Source organism: Lissotriton helveticus, chromosome 3_1 (genome assembly GCF_964261635.1).
Source record: "Lissotriton helveticus chromosome 3_1, aLisHel1.1, whole genome shotgun sequence".
Lineage (NCBI taxonomy): Eukaryota > Metazoa > Chordata > Amphibia > Caudata > Salamandridae > Lissotriton > Lissotriton helveticus.
In genome coordinates this window covers 1,321,681,136-1,321,696,067 of record NC_136061.1, presented here as the reverse complement: position 1 = coordinate 1,321,696,067, position 14,932 = coordinate 1,321,681,136, and the positions used below count along the sequence as shown (strand labels likewise).

The window sequence follows — 14,932 nt, the reverse complement described above, 5'->3', positions numbered from 1 at the left end:
ATCCAGACCCCCAAGGAGACACATAAACACAGACACACACATCGGGATCGCACATACCGGATCAAATGTGCGCCCCTAGATGAAACCGCAATGCAATGCCCGCCCCACACCATGTGTCCTAAAGGTTGTAAACTTGGTTCACTTAGATGGAAGTAACTCGTCTATCACACTTGATAACGATGCGTACAATGAAAGCCCCCGGCTGCATGCACCTGGTATATTTCAGCATTGCGTGAGCTGGTAATCCCCGGTGCACTTCTGCAAACAGACACACAGGGCTCGCACACCGTCCCCTTTATCTGACAGGTTATGTACACACCAGCCCAGGCTTCTAGCAGCGAGCAGAGCGTGGTCAGGACATGTGTTAGATGGCATGTTCTGGTTCCGGGGCGCCTCGAGTCTGGACCCAGTGACTTCAGGGGTGGTGGGCTGCGGCGGTGCTGGAGGCGTGAACACGAAGCCCTGGCGGAAGCGGCAGCAGACTTCACCTACTGTCACATTATATGCACCGCGGTCAGAACAAGGGCAGTCGCGGCGCTGTGCAGTATTACATAGTTTCCAAATACAAGAAGTGCTTGCCCACCTTTAATTAAACTTCCACGGCGAGGCTTCGAGGCGCTAAGGCCTTAGACAAGATGTGACGGATTGAGGGAACGTGAAGCCGAGTTTCTTCGTGACTATTTCAGCAACCTTACCGCCCGCAGATCAGTGCGAGAAGTGTACAACCTTAGAAGCACCTGTTTATTCAAGAATTACATTCAAAACAGTCCACGGGAGGTTAGATTTTGCCGTTTGTTAGCAGTGGTAAAACAGGTGTTAGTATCACCCAGAGTTATATTTGTTTTATAGTACACAACACGGATTTATCCAAGCGCTGAGAAACCCGTAGGGCTGCAATAGTGTCATGTTAGTATTGTGAGCATTGCATCTTGGGAGAAACCTGATTCTATAATCGGACTCTAAATACGTTGGGAAAGAGTTGCTAACCCAACTACTCGGGCCACTCGGCCAGAAAACACAACATGGCATTCTTTTAAAGCAGGCCCTTGTTGGAGTTCAATTGTCCGAAGTTTATATGCATTTTAAAGAAGCAAATGGCCCGCTCCCTGGCGAAGCAAAGCAATAGAATAGTAATTACAATTTATATCGAAGTTGGAAATAATGCAGCATTAATGATGGGCGAATGTAAAGTCAATCTCTCCGAGAAGTCTTCGGGGGCTGCAATACCATATGTCAGGCTTAACTCGCTATATGCATTTGTTCTTTGTAGCTGTCCCCTGCGGGGTTTGGGCTGCCAGTGGTATCTTTCTGGGATAATCCATCTTTTTTTTTTTCATTCTTAGCCAGCCCTGCTGTGGCATCCAACGGCCCGCTGTTGTCTTCGTCCTCTGGGCCTCCTGTAATTACCCGTGCAAATGTCCAATTTAATTTGAGTTTTGCACCCTTGGCTTGAACTTCTCCCCGCACCCTGCTTCCACTTCCGGTCGGGTCACGCTCTCCTGCTGTTCCGCTTCCAACATGTCACCTTCGGTGCGCGCCTCCCTGTAACCTGGTCCCTTGGCATCTCAAGCCCCTGCGTGGGCAGGCCTGGGCCCCTGCTCGCGTTATCCCCTTGGCCCCCGAAGCCCCCTGCGTGGGCAGGCCTGGACCCCTGGTCGGGTGAGCCCCACGGCATCTCAAGCCCCCTGCGTGGGCAGGCCTGGGCTTTGCACCTGTCACTCCCCGGTCGGGTTAACCCCTGCGTGAGCCGTCCTTGACTGCTTGGTCTGGATGAGCCTCCGCCCCCCCAGGCCCAGGAGTGGACTGGCCTGCGCTATAACCGGGGTTTACAGCAACCTTTAGGGCCAGAGGATGGGCTGCACCAGCAGAGTGTATACAAAGGTCTCCACCAGGTTCCACTGCAGACCCCTCTGTAAACAAACACCCCGAGCCGTGAACGGTCCCACTCTCGAGGCCGGCTCACGTCCTTACACCGGGGCACAGGAAGGACAGCAGAAACATGGGTAGAAACTGAGCTGCCCAGGCCCCTACAACTTCTGCCGACCCTAGTGCCAACCCCCACAACATGGACGCTGGCAAACATGGCATCACGTGAACGCTAGAAAAACCAGTGCAATATGAACGCTGGATAAACACTATCTCGAAATGTTTGATGGCAAACAGAGTGCAACCTGGTTGCGGGCAAAGTTAACCAGCAGGTCCATTGCCAAAAACGGCAATTTCGGTGGAGGAAAAACTAACCAACAAGACTGTTGGTAAACTAAGAGCAAAACTACAAAAGCCGAGCATTGGGACAATTTGCATCACGTTTTTTGCTAAGTTAACTTGTCCCTTAGCATAAGTTTGTTCGGTGCCAATGAGCGTGTTGTTGGTCAAGCGGTACTAGAAATGGCATGTTTTATTAGACAGGGAAGATAATGAAAGTCCATTCCCCTCCCGCTGAGCGCTCCCTCATGATTCAACACATTTGTCGCATGCCACCTGTCCAACGGAGCCACAGACGTATGCCGCGGCAAGCAAACGTATTTGCAAACTGAATTGTGCCAGGGGGAGGCGTCATTCACGAGGGTGGTACCTCAGCGACTCTGAAAGTGGTACTGAGTGGGTGAGTGTTCGCACTAATGGTGGGCACATTTGTGTTGTGCAAATCTAAAAGAGTGTTAACTCACAATGACTGAGGAATCAGTTATACGTCTTGCACCGAAGGGCCCAATCAACACGCGCACATCACGTGAGCGGTGCCAGCAACAACAGGGGCAGTGCTACATAAACTTTACGCAGGTGGAATAAAAAAGAAAAAACTACACCATACATCAATCTCCATCATTTTTACAGCTTCTATAATAAGGAATGGCCAACCGTAATTGCGCGTGGGAAAACAGATGTGCAGGCGTCATGTTATTTTGACTATGGGCATGTAATGGAGAATGGAAATACATATTTCACAGGTTTACGTCTTTTTTGCACATGTGCAAACTTCTTGTAATACTCACCAAGGCGTTATAATTATCACATATGACAAGAAATGAACCACATGAACTTTGCTGTTTATGCCACATGAGTTTTCTCCAGCTTAAACATTTAACTCAGTATTCAATTGTTTCTGTTTTAAAAAAAAAAGATGAGCAAATCAATATTCGATTCTCTGATTCAATGACGGGTATATGTTTAAAACTAAATGCATTTGTTCCAGAGTTAGTTTTGTGAACAGCAGTGGGGGCGCAGCTTAAGTTGAATCATGGATCCCACTTTCATTGATAGCAATTATGTACTAACGTTTGATAGGTAATATTTACAATTTTTTTTATAACAGTTTGAAACGTTCTTTAATTGTCCGTGTTGCAAAACTCTTATGCTATGTGGACGGGGCTAACAGTGTTATTTCCGTTTTCGAATAAGAAGCAGCATAAATTGGACAGCATGCATTTCCCCTGTTGTTTGTTTGCGCCCCTGTAGCTTTACCTCGAACAGCCCCTAATGTTCCCCTCAAGTCTCACTGATGAAAGACCGAGCGACACTCGTCAGACGGAAACTTCCAAGTTCCAACACCAAATGTCACAAAAGACTAGACATACGTGCCGTCTGGTGGCCTGCCGGCAGAGGGCGCTCCTCTCGCGTTCCAAGTCTTCTGGTGGATCTGCCGAGAGCAGCGGCGATCAAACCGAGTTTCCTAGAAGTACCCGGACTGTCTCACTCGGTTGCTGGGCCTAGTTCATACAATGTCGGCATTATTCGAATATCTGTTTATCCGTTTGACAATTTATCCTTCCTGATCAAATACAATATGAACTGCCTTAAAGTGCATTCACTCAGTTTCACGTCGCATTTCCGACCGCAGAGTGCTCTTGTTGACTGTATAGGATTTTGTGATTGTTTTAAGCGATAACAAAATACACAATTCTTAAAGTTTTACAAAATGTTCTGGATTGAATTTTGTTACTGGCACTTTGTAAAGAATTCCAACAGTTTTCCGCAATCCAAGAAACTGTTTTAACACACCGAATAGTGTCATCTTCTGGCTAAAGCGCCGACCGTGGAACAAGGAGACTCGAGTTGTATTCCCGGCGTCTGCACTGGACCGCGCTATTGATCCTGAGCGAAACTCTCTCAGGTACCTGTTGAATTAGCTGATGAATCTGAGGCCGCTCACCTGATCGAGCACTAAGAGTTTCACCAAAGTATACAAAGGCCTTTAGAACGCACCAGAAAATAGGCTGCGAGTGTTTATAAACAACACCAAAATACTCAACACGTAGACACGCTAGCGAAACAGACACATTTCTTATGTGAGAATTTCCGTAAATTCAACTTCTGGTTGGTCAATAATTCGACAGTGAAACACAATCTTTAGAATTCGCAGGTGGCCTGTGCAATGCTGCATTTTTCATAATTTTTTTTTTTCTAAAACGTAACAAGTTTGCATGCTCTGTGAGAAAAACCTCTAGAAACGTTTGTTTTATTGACGAAAAAAAAATCTTGACAAAAACGTACTTTTAGCAGGTAAAAAGTCTAGTCATTTTTTGCTTCGAAATGTTTTATGGATTCATATTGGATTGCCGACAAATCTCTGTGTTGTTTATAAAATTGCAAAATTGATACGTTTTTAAAGGCTTTTCAACATTTTAAATGTATGAGGCTGATTACAAAGGGCCTCGCGCTTATAGGGGAGCCTCGCACTCGGGGTGAATCTCTGCAATGAGAAGTCTTTCTACAGAGACCCCCCACCCCCTGCGGGGCCTCCCCCACAAGTGCGAGGCCCCTTGTGAACCAGGTCCTATATTTCTGCAGCCCCCCTGGGTGGATGAGAGGTGGCCGCTGTTCTCTGCTATGAGGTTGGAACAAACCTTCCATCACAGATCTCCAGTCTAAACGTCGCCCATTTCGCAAAGAGTTTGCTAGGAGCAGGTGGGACTTACTCCTGTAGTACTCACAGCCAAGACACAATACTGTGTGCCACCGGAGTGAATCATCTTTTTGTAATTTGGACACAGAAACGAGGGGTGTTGTGTGCCTTAATATAAACTTACACTCGTAAGGCAAACCTGTGCTTGGAATCAAATCTTATCACTATCGCACAGTGCCCCATGGAGCGAAAGCACCTTTCCACCCACACACTGTCTACACATGACAGGATTCTGACAACCCCTCTGGGCCCACTGGCTACAGCAGGGCGCTCTTTAGATGCCACCAGTGTAAGAACACCGGTGGGCTTCTTGGGAGCGAAGAAGGTTAAGATAATCAGTGTGGAGATAGGAAGGTTTTTAAATTCCTCCTAAAAAGGAAATAGTAAACAATGATTCTATTCTGGTCCACAAGAAGAACCATGGGCAGGACGTGGAGGGACAAGGAATGGCTGCTGCATTCTTGTGTATTTCATTGAACAACTATGCACGCCACCACACAGACTTGGGCAATTTAGGTCTACCGGACATTTGTGTAACTTCCTTTGCAGAAATTATGCGAAAGACCCCCCCAAAATCACGCAAAAGTAGGCATTACTATGCAAGATGGTGGTCTAGCAGTATGTGCTATTTTCAGCACAAATGCTTCTATCATCCATTGTTGATAACAACTTGTGATTCACCTGAAAAAAAACATGAAATCACACTTTATGTGAACAACAGCTACTTTTTTCTTTTGGTTTGTATTGTTCCTATGCTCCCAGGATAGGAATTTTACCCAAATGACATATTAATTATGTGACGTGGCATACAGGCATAATCGCTTTGAAATGATGGTAGAAGCATTTGACTTTAAATCACTCAAAAATATACTTCAGTGTTTGACTGCTGCAAAATCCATTTCCTGGATGGTGATTCAGAACTGATTTTCCAAGTTGTGGAGATGCAACTTTCACATACTGAAGACTAGATGGAAGTTAATGTCAAATATGAGAAAAGTGGGAATCAGTGCCAAAGATTTGTTGCAGACATGTTGTTACTAAGATATTTTTTTGAATTTTTCGATCCCCATTTTATTTAATCTTAGAATGTGGCCATTTTAAAACTATTACCATAGTTGATAAATGTACATTGGGTATGGGTCTTGCTCATAAACAAATATTCAAAACTTCCTCTCAGGAAGAAACTTCTCTTGTCATCCTTCACAGCAACTCCCACTTCTGTGCTGAGGAATGTTTTGCCTACTGCGCAGCTATACTTTGGAATGACTGCCCCTAATAATAATAATACTCTTTATTCGGCAGTAATCACAGCCATAAAAGATACAAAGATAAAAACAGTAATAAATTAATTGAAAACAATATATAATTTGTGCAAAATCGCAAAAGTCCATTAATCATGTCTCGAGTTTCTTGATCTTAATACTGCTCTTAAAAAATGTAGTAGTAGTAGAAACGCTTTATTCGATTTCACAGTATTATAAAATCATAAATGCAACAGTTCATTCGATAATTAATACAGTCGAAGAAATTACAATTCATATCAATTATACATCAATAAAAATTTAAAAGCAGATTAAGCTTTTCCTTTTTCTCAAAATACTTTTTAAAAAAACGGTCATTATACTAACACAGTACATGTCATTTAATAATAATAGAAATGTTAAAGCAGGGCAGCATTGACGCCATAAACCCTGTTTTGAAAAGGGTTTAATCCATATAGCCCTTTCTGAAGAGTAAAATTTACAGAAAAAAATCACATGCAGTGTAGATTGGTCGGAATAGTTATCGCACGGACATTTACAAAGCTTTCTGGACCAGTCGTTAGTTTTCGGAAAGGTAATCAAACAAAAGAAATAATCAAATCTAAACCTGGTCAAGCTGTATCTATCAAACCCCTCCTGACACCAGACTAGGTAAGGTTGAATTGAGGTTGAGACCAGGGTAAGTTGGTGTTGAACTACTGTTTTTTTTATTTAACTCTACTCCTAGTCTTAAGGTATCAAAGTGAAACCAACATAGTACCTTTAACTCTTTCCTAGAAATGGTAGTTAGGGAATCGGGATTGCAATAAAACTCGGGTCTCCCCATATCTTTGGTGAGTTAACAAATGTAATTCAGCCATTGGATCTTTGTGACCTGATCTAAGCCCATAGAATCTTTAATTATTTCTCGGTTTAAGAATAAATCTCGTGAGGTCCAGGCTCTATGCCATAACAGTAAGGGTTGCATGTTGATTATGTTGCTAACATGGCGAATCCCTAGTTCACTATGACAATTAAAAACTGATGTAATTTGGGGAGTTGCTAAGATGTATCTTATAAACGCATTCTCTACCCTTTGAGTGGGTGACGCATCATGGACCCCCCCAGACACCTGCTCCATATGTGGCTATACTGATGCACTTAGCCTGGTATATTTTTAATAGGATTTCCGGGGGCCTCTTACCCATTTTTTGGGCAAAGATCATTACTGCCGCCGTTGATCTTTTGTACAGCAATGCCTGATTTTTTATAGCTGGTCCCCAGGATCCTGATTCCTCCAGAAGGATACCTAAGTAGGAGAATATTTTAGCGGGTGCGATTTTCTCGCTCCCAGCAACCAGGGGGCAAGATCTTTTTTTAGCTCCTCCGCAAGACACAACAAAAGTTTTTTTGACTTATTACAAAAAACAGTGGGCCCTAGTATTTGAGGAATCAGGGTAAGAATAGGCATACACTAAATAGTTAGTATGTCCTTTGTCCAGCCGGACAGGAATTTATTTGATAGATATACACAATTGAAAAAGAATTTCACAGTAATGTCAAGTGGGCACGAACCGTGACCCACAGTGAACAAGACAAAAGAACAGAATTCAGGCAAAAGCGAACAAGGCGGTCTGTATACTTGTACTCAGTGAAAAGACTTGATTGCGTTTTTGAGCACCATTGCACAAAGCATTTATGAACATTTTGGGTACATATGGTACTAGTGTGTCGACGACGTTTCGATGCCAAAACTTAAATACATGGCATCATCTTCAGGACAAGAATATAAATCATGTTTGTCTTGAAATTAAATAACATTTGCCTATTATACTGCAAGCAATTAACATAGTGAAAAGAGATCAGGGGAGACAAAAAGAAAGAATATAATGTGATTATGTATGCTAGGCATGTATTTCAACAGACCAACCGTGACCTGAATGCATTGAAGTGTTGGAAGATTTAAAACCAAGGCGACATCACTATAAGGTCATGGCATAATTTGAAAATTTGTGCCCCATTACGGTGGTGGTGAGGCCTACAAGTTGCCACGAGAAAGTGGAGAACTCCCGGCGCATACGGCGTAGTGAGCATGAAGAGAAAACATAATTTTCAAAGACATTTGTACTACAGAATGGTGATGCGCTTTATCTAGCGGACATAGCGTCTGAAGTGAGGAATCAAAATAAGGATATACGGCGCAGGCAAGTATTTTGTGCAATGGTGCTCAAACGCAATCAAGTCTACTAACTATTTAGTGTATGCCTATTCTTACCCTGATTCCTCAAATACTAGGGTCCACTGTTTTTTTGTAATAAGTTAACGCCCTAGGTCCCTAGTGCATTACCTTTGGGTTCCCTTGTCTCTTAATAACAAACGTTTTTTTGACATTAGGTTTCAGTCCCCGGGTGTCCATAAAATTTATATAGGTATTTAGTGCCATCTGGAGACCGAGTTGGGTTCTCGCCATCGCCTGCGGCGAGTCCTTTACTCTGGTCACCAGTTCCTTTTGGAAATCATTAGTATATAAAGTGAACAGCCGCGGCCCGTGCAGGGAGTTACGGTGGGGCAGGGGGGCAGGGAGGCGGGGAGGGGGAGGGGGAGGGGGAGGGGCATGGTGGAGGGTTCTAAAAACCGGCATATGGATAATTGCAGGTAAGTACACAATTTAATTAATAAAACGAAATTCGTAGCGCGCACAGCATCGCATTTTGCCATGCTGTGCGCGCTACGAATTTTGTTTTATTAATTAAATTGTGTACTTACCTGCAATTATCCATATGCCGGTTTTTAGAACCCTCCACCCTGCCCCTCCCCCTCGCCGCCTCCCTGCCTCACCGTAACTCCCTCCACGGGCCGCGGCTGAAAATGAAGAGGAACGGAGCAAGGACACATCCTTGTCTGACTCCTCTTCTTACATGAAAGGGCTTGGTGCATTCACCTTTCAAACCGTACCTCACCCTAGCAGTAGACCCTGCGTACAATTGCCTTAAAAATGATATAAGTGCTTGTTCTACCTTTTAATCTGTTAAAATCTGCCATAGCCGACTGTGGACTACGCAGTCAAGTGCCATGGTTAAATGGACAAAGACTGCAAACAATTTACCTTGCTTGGCCTGGGTATATTTCCCATGTAAAATAGAAAAATTTAACACCTGCTCTACTGTGCCCCGCCCCTCCCTGAACCCATATTGGACTGGGCTTAGGACGTTATTGTCTTCCGCCCATTGTTGTAGGTGATTTAAGATAACCCTTCATGCAACTTTCATAAGTGAATCGAGCAAGGAAATGGGGCGGTAGCTTGCGGGATTTTCCCTATCCCCTTTTTTAAAAATGGGGATAATTATAGATTCCGACCAAGATTGTATAAAGCCCTTCTCGCAGCTGGCTTCGAGGACACGGGTTAACAATGGGGACCAAAGCTCAATCGAGTATTTATATAGATCTATCGGGGTCCCGTCAGGGCCCGGCGCTTTGCCTCCTTTGCTATCTTTTATTGCTGCCAGTACTTCTTCATTTGTGATGTAGATATCAATTGGTGAAAATTGTATTCGCTCCTCTTGGGGGTCATCATCCATAGTTACTATTTTATCCTTTTTCCCTGGATTATACACCTCGGATAAAAAATGTATAACAGCAAACAGCGTGCGAGCATTAAGCAAGAGTTGTAAGAGCACTAGGTAAGAGTTGTAAATACAATAGGGCTACACGAGCATGCCTAAATCTCAATTCTTTAAAAAAAGGTTTAAGATACAATCGCCTAGGATGGGTAAAATATTTAAATAAAAATACAAAGTGGCTGACCCTAGAAATGTGCATGGAACGAAATAAAATGCACTGTTGGACGAGAACAAAGACTTCTCTTCAACAACCAACTGGTAGTCTGGGATTTCCTTCAGCCTAGTGCTACCATAGCTCTATATTTGAGCATAATAAAATGCATAACACAACATAATGCGACATAGCAGAACACATACAATGAAACATGCCACCATGCACATAATATACATGATATAATGTAAGATTGCAAATACCATAATTCACAAGGTGACAAAAACATAACACGCAGAACTTAACTAAAATATAACTGAATATAACATACCATAACGTATATCATAATGCATAACATAAAATACAATGTATTAAATATGAATAAAACATCTAGCATACGGGTAACAACGTATAATGTAGCATATCAGACACCATAATATGATAGAACTTCATATATTATACCATAACTTACAACATAAAAAATAATGAAACATGCAATACTACACATTTTAGACACTTGCATTGGTCAGAGCTTCTCCCAAGTCATTCTCCAAATAACTCACTGCCTTTTGAGAACTATTTTAGTTTCCCTGTTGCAGCTTCTTTACTGCCACCCATTTTAAGTATTCCGCTTTGATTTGCCTAATACTTTGATATTTGTTTCCGATCCTTGGTACAATGGTGCTGGTTTGGGGTTAGGGGAGCTGTCAAACATTTGAAGAGTTTGGGGCCTCTGATTGGCTGGTGAGTCCCTGGCGCAACCAGTGCCTGCCAGGTGAGCCCTCCCTGCCTAATCTGTCCCATCTCGAGGCCCGATGCCATGCTCAGCAGCACGGTGCCCAACATAGACCCGAGAGTGCCAGCTCCATGTCAGAGTTGTAGGGCAGCTCTGGCTATGGGAATAATTCTCATGAGCTGCCCTGGGACCCTGGCAATGGGCAGGCTCTCGCGGACCGGAGCTGCCACCAGGGATGCTCTGAAGAGGAGCAGGCAGGGCGCAGAACAAAGCGGGTCCCCGGGAATGCGATCCGCACCCCCAGTCGTAGGCAATTAGCAGATAGCGCAATTTGCCAAAAGGTCTGGTCTACTGTGAAAAAACGGACTAAGATTTTGATCTACAATAACAAAATGTGGAAATTATCCAAAGTGCTCGACACGTGCCTGGATTGCCACGAAGGCAAACCTTTCTTTACCTGTTATTTTAAGAAATGTACTAAACTCAGTAGGTGCACATGCACCCTAAGTTGCTAAGCTTACTTGAAGGGGGTGGGGCCCTTACACGTGTGAGGGCCTTACAGGCAGGATCCAAGGTGATGCAGGCATGTTTCATTATAGAAAACTGTTTTTGATCAGCTTGATACTTCCCAAGCATTGCTCTCACTGCATCAACAGACAATATGGTTACAGCAGAGGAAAAGTCTCGATGAGGAAGCTTTGTACCTTTATTTTTCCATTTGCATGTGGAGTACAAGAATGGATTACAAACAATGAAGAGAGGATTAGGATGAACAGAGGAATAAAAAGGTAACCAATAGATAATGCATTTGAATAGGTATAAGAAGCACGCCGGTAAATTGCCCCATAGTCTAGCATTGACTGCCCCACTGCCTATAAAGAAGAAAGAAAAGCATACAACTGGACACCACCTGCTTGGCCCTTTTCCACACTGTTCGTGATCCACCTGTCCCGCCTGGAGTCCAGCATAACTTTGATTTGTCAGTGTTTGGGATCCACCTTATGTGACTTAGGCTATATTTAATTCATTCATTGTTTTTGTCTTCATCTCTAATATTGAGGGGTTGTTCGATGCATTCGTTTGTCCTTACAAAAACAAGCAGTGGTCAAGCCAATAAGTAAGCCGTTAGGTCTCAACTTTAACACCAATTGGCTCTTCCAATGCCATTTGGTGGTACTTTACAGCATTAGCAAGATGCTGAGAAGTACAGCCAACATAGAAAAAAGGCACAATGGTGTGGCCAGGACAGCCACGTCATTTTGAAGGTGTGATCATGCATGGTTATGCACGCACAGCTATAAAAATGTTGCAGGGGCCATTCAATTTTTATCTACCAATCCAAAAAAAGAAATTAAAAGATAGTATCACAAAAGTGCTTTTTTTAAGGTGGGCAGCCAGGCATCAATTTGCTGCCTGATTCTTCCCATACCCGCGCAAGTAAAAAAAGCACTGTGGATGTATGGGCAACAGAGGAGTGGTGGGGAAGCAACGGGTAGTGGTGGGGAAAGGAAAATGCAGCACATGAGTGAGAACAACAAGAGGCTGGGTAGAAGCACACTTGCACAAAAACAACACAGAGAGCAGGGGAGTCTGGGAATTTGGCAGCAGAATAGCATGAGAGAGAGAGAGATCTTGTAACATGAGTGAGGAAGACAGCAACTTAGAGCGTGGCATGACAGGTGTTTGGTGGGAGGGGAAAAAGCATATGAGGGAGAGAGCTGGAAAACACATGCACTTTCATGGAGAGCTTAAGTAAAAAGAAAAAAGTAGTTATCTAAAAGTGAGAAGTGGATGACAGAAGTCAGCCTATTAGAGAGATGGCAAAGAGGCTTTGTTCCAGGGGAAGGACAAGCATCTGATGCACAAGCTGGGTCAAAGAACGCTATTGCATAAGAAGCAGGCAAATGTGAGTGGCAACTCAGACAACTAAATGGTGTGTAATGGGCAGGCATTAAGCACCTGTAAGTTCATGTAAAGCCCACAATAGGTTAGTTGCAACCAGACAGCTTGTGCGGTCTACAAGGCTAGATGTGAAAATCTTTTATAGCTCTTGAACCATGGCTTCAGGGCACACAAAAACAGTGACCGTGCTCGTTTAAGAAGCTAGACAAATGACTCCAAACTCACATTATTATCAACCAGGCATTTTTCAGATTGCTGTAACTCGTAAATTTTTTGTCACTCTCTCCACTGGAGCACCAGGTCAAATCGGCAGAGGCAAGAGATAAAATGGGTCGCTTTCGATTTCACTTGTGGTTCTGATTGTGTTTGCAGTTTTAATTAGGGTTGTCGTTCTTTACACCAAGCCTCACCAAATAATTATATGTAAGGAAAAATCTTGCAAATGTGCCCAATATTTCAAGTAACATTCGAAGCAGGAAAGGGCTCTTGAAAGAAAAGCCCCAAAAATATGTTTTATGTTCCTGTTTTTCACTCTAAATCCAGTATATAAAAGCAAACCATCAGCAAGAGAGGCATACGTGACGGTTAAATCAACGGCGAGCCAATTCTTTTCCCCAAAACATGTTCTTCAATTTTACTTTTTATTTTCTTTCAGTAAATTATTTAACTTTTCAAACATTGCAATAATAACCACTTTTCCTATTTAATCATTTGTGGAAAGATCTTTGCCAAACCCCATTTGTTTCACATCTACTCGTGAAGTGACTGAGGAAGCTTTAGTCCTCCTCCAAAGAGCCCTGTACCCTTGACAGGCCTTTGACCGCCCAACTCACAACCCAGACCCACCTCCTGCTTGAAGACCACTCTTCTCCACGGAGCTAGCAGAAAACATGCGTCGACCATAATGATGGAACGCGTTGCTTCTTCATTCAACAGCTAGTTAATTAATATGTATACATTTATCTTTATTTGAAAATAAATACTATTGTCCGACTTAATAATACCCACTTTTTTGACCTTACCAGACCGAATATGGGATCAAGTATGCTCTCCTTTTCTTTTTCTTTTGGTCTGAGGGCTCTTTAAAGTATAAATACTTTATCAAGAAGTAAATGGCATAACATGTAGGATTAAGAACACACGCTTAAACATAATGATGTATACATAAAGACAAAATAACAATGATGTAGAAATGCTCACTAGCTATACATTTGTGCAGTCCCAGAAAATGCGCATATGCACATATATTCTCTCACAAAACTCTACTTTAACAACATTCCAGTTATTCACCTTTATCATTACTTTTATTGTTGTTGTGTCTTTATTACTAATTATTATTGTCAATGTTTTAAATAAAACATATAATTATACATAAACTATATAGAATTTTGCCCACGTGAATCAGCATTATTTGTCATATCACAACTTTAACATACATGATTCCTTAGCAGTTTTTTTCGTTTAAAGAGCATGGTGTTCCACATCTATATCCATCAGCTACGGCCGGTAGTAGGTGTACCTGCAGGGCGGTGATGTGGGGACGGGACGGGGCAGGGAGGAGGGTAGTAATGTATGGATTACGCAGTTTTACAGGTAAGTAAACATATAAATAAATTAAACAAATTTTGTTGCGCGCACTGCATTGCATTTGGTGATGCAGTGCACAGAACGAAATTTGTTTTATTTATTTATATATTTTTACTTACCTGTTAAAGTCCGTAATCCATACATTACTACCCCCCACCCTGCCCCTCCCCCTCCCCACGTCACCGCCCTGCAGTTACACCTACTACCGGCCGCGGCTGATATCCATAGCTGCCTCTCTCTAATTTAAAACCGAAAAAACACAAATTCACCAATTAAACACTGACATTTGGCAGTTATGTTTTACTGACCTAAGTAAAACTTGCGTCACTTTACATTGCAGATGTCATTAGTGATGTAATATTTGAGCTCATAGTGATGTAATATGTGAGGTCATAAGCAGTGCATCACAGTGATGTAAATTATATGTAGGTCAGTTACATATAACTGATGAATTTGAGTGTTTTTTGTTTTCTAAATGTTCATTAAAAAATATATATATTAGGAGACTATAAATACCTCCACTGTATCCTTTGTTTTTTCCAGTGAATTTCTATGTTTTCTTTTTACGTGCAGTGACATCCTATAACCATACGTCTGCAGCTAAACACTCCACAGGCGGCCATCCTTCACCCCTCTGGCATGGTTTTGGCCTTCTGTGAAATGGGGTTGGCTGCAGGTCTAGCTCCCAACCGCTAGTGGGGAGCCAACACCCAGAGAGTGGCCAACAGGCCACAGGTCCCTGACTCACATTTCATTTAAAAAAAATCTTTTTCAGTTCCAGTTGACTCCTGT

General features: G+C 42.8%; 1 protein-coding gene across 1 annotated transcript in view; it reads left to right on the top strand.

The window, feature by feature from the left end:
- The window catches only part of BARX2 (BARX homeobox 2), a 166,158-nt gene that overhangs the window by 1,133 nt on the left and 150,093 nt on the right, over positions 1-14,932 (top strand). The window lies entirely within an intron of this gene.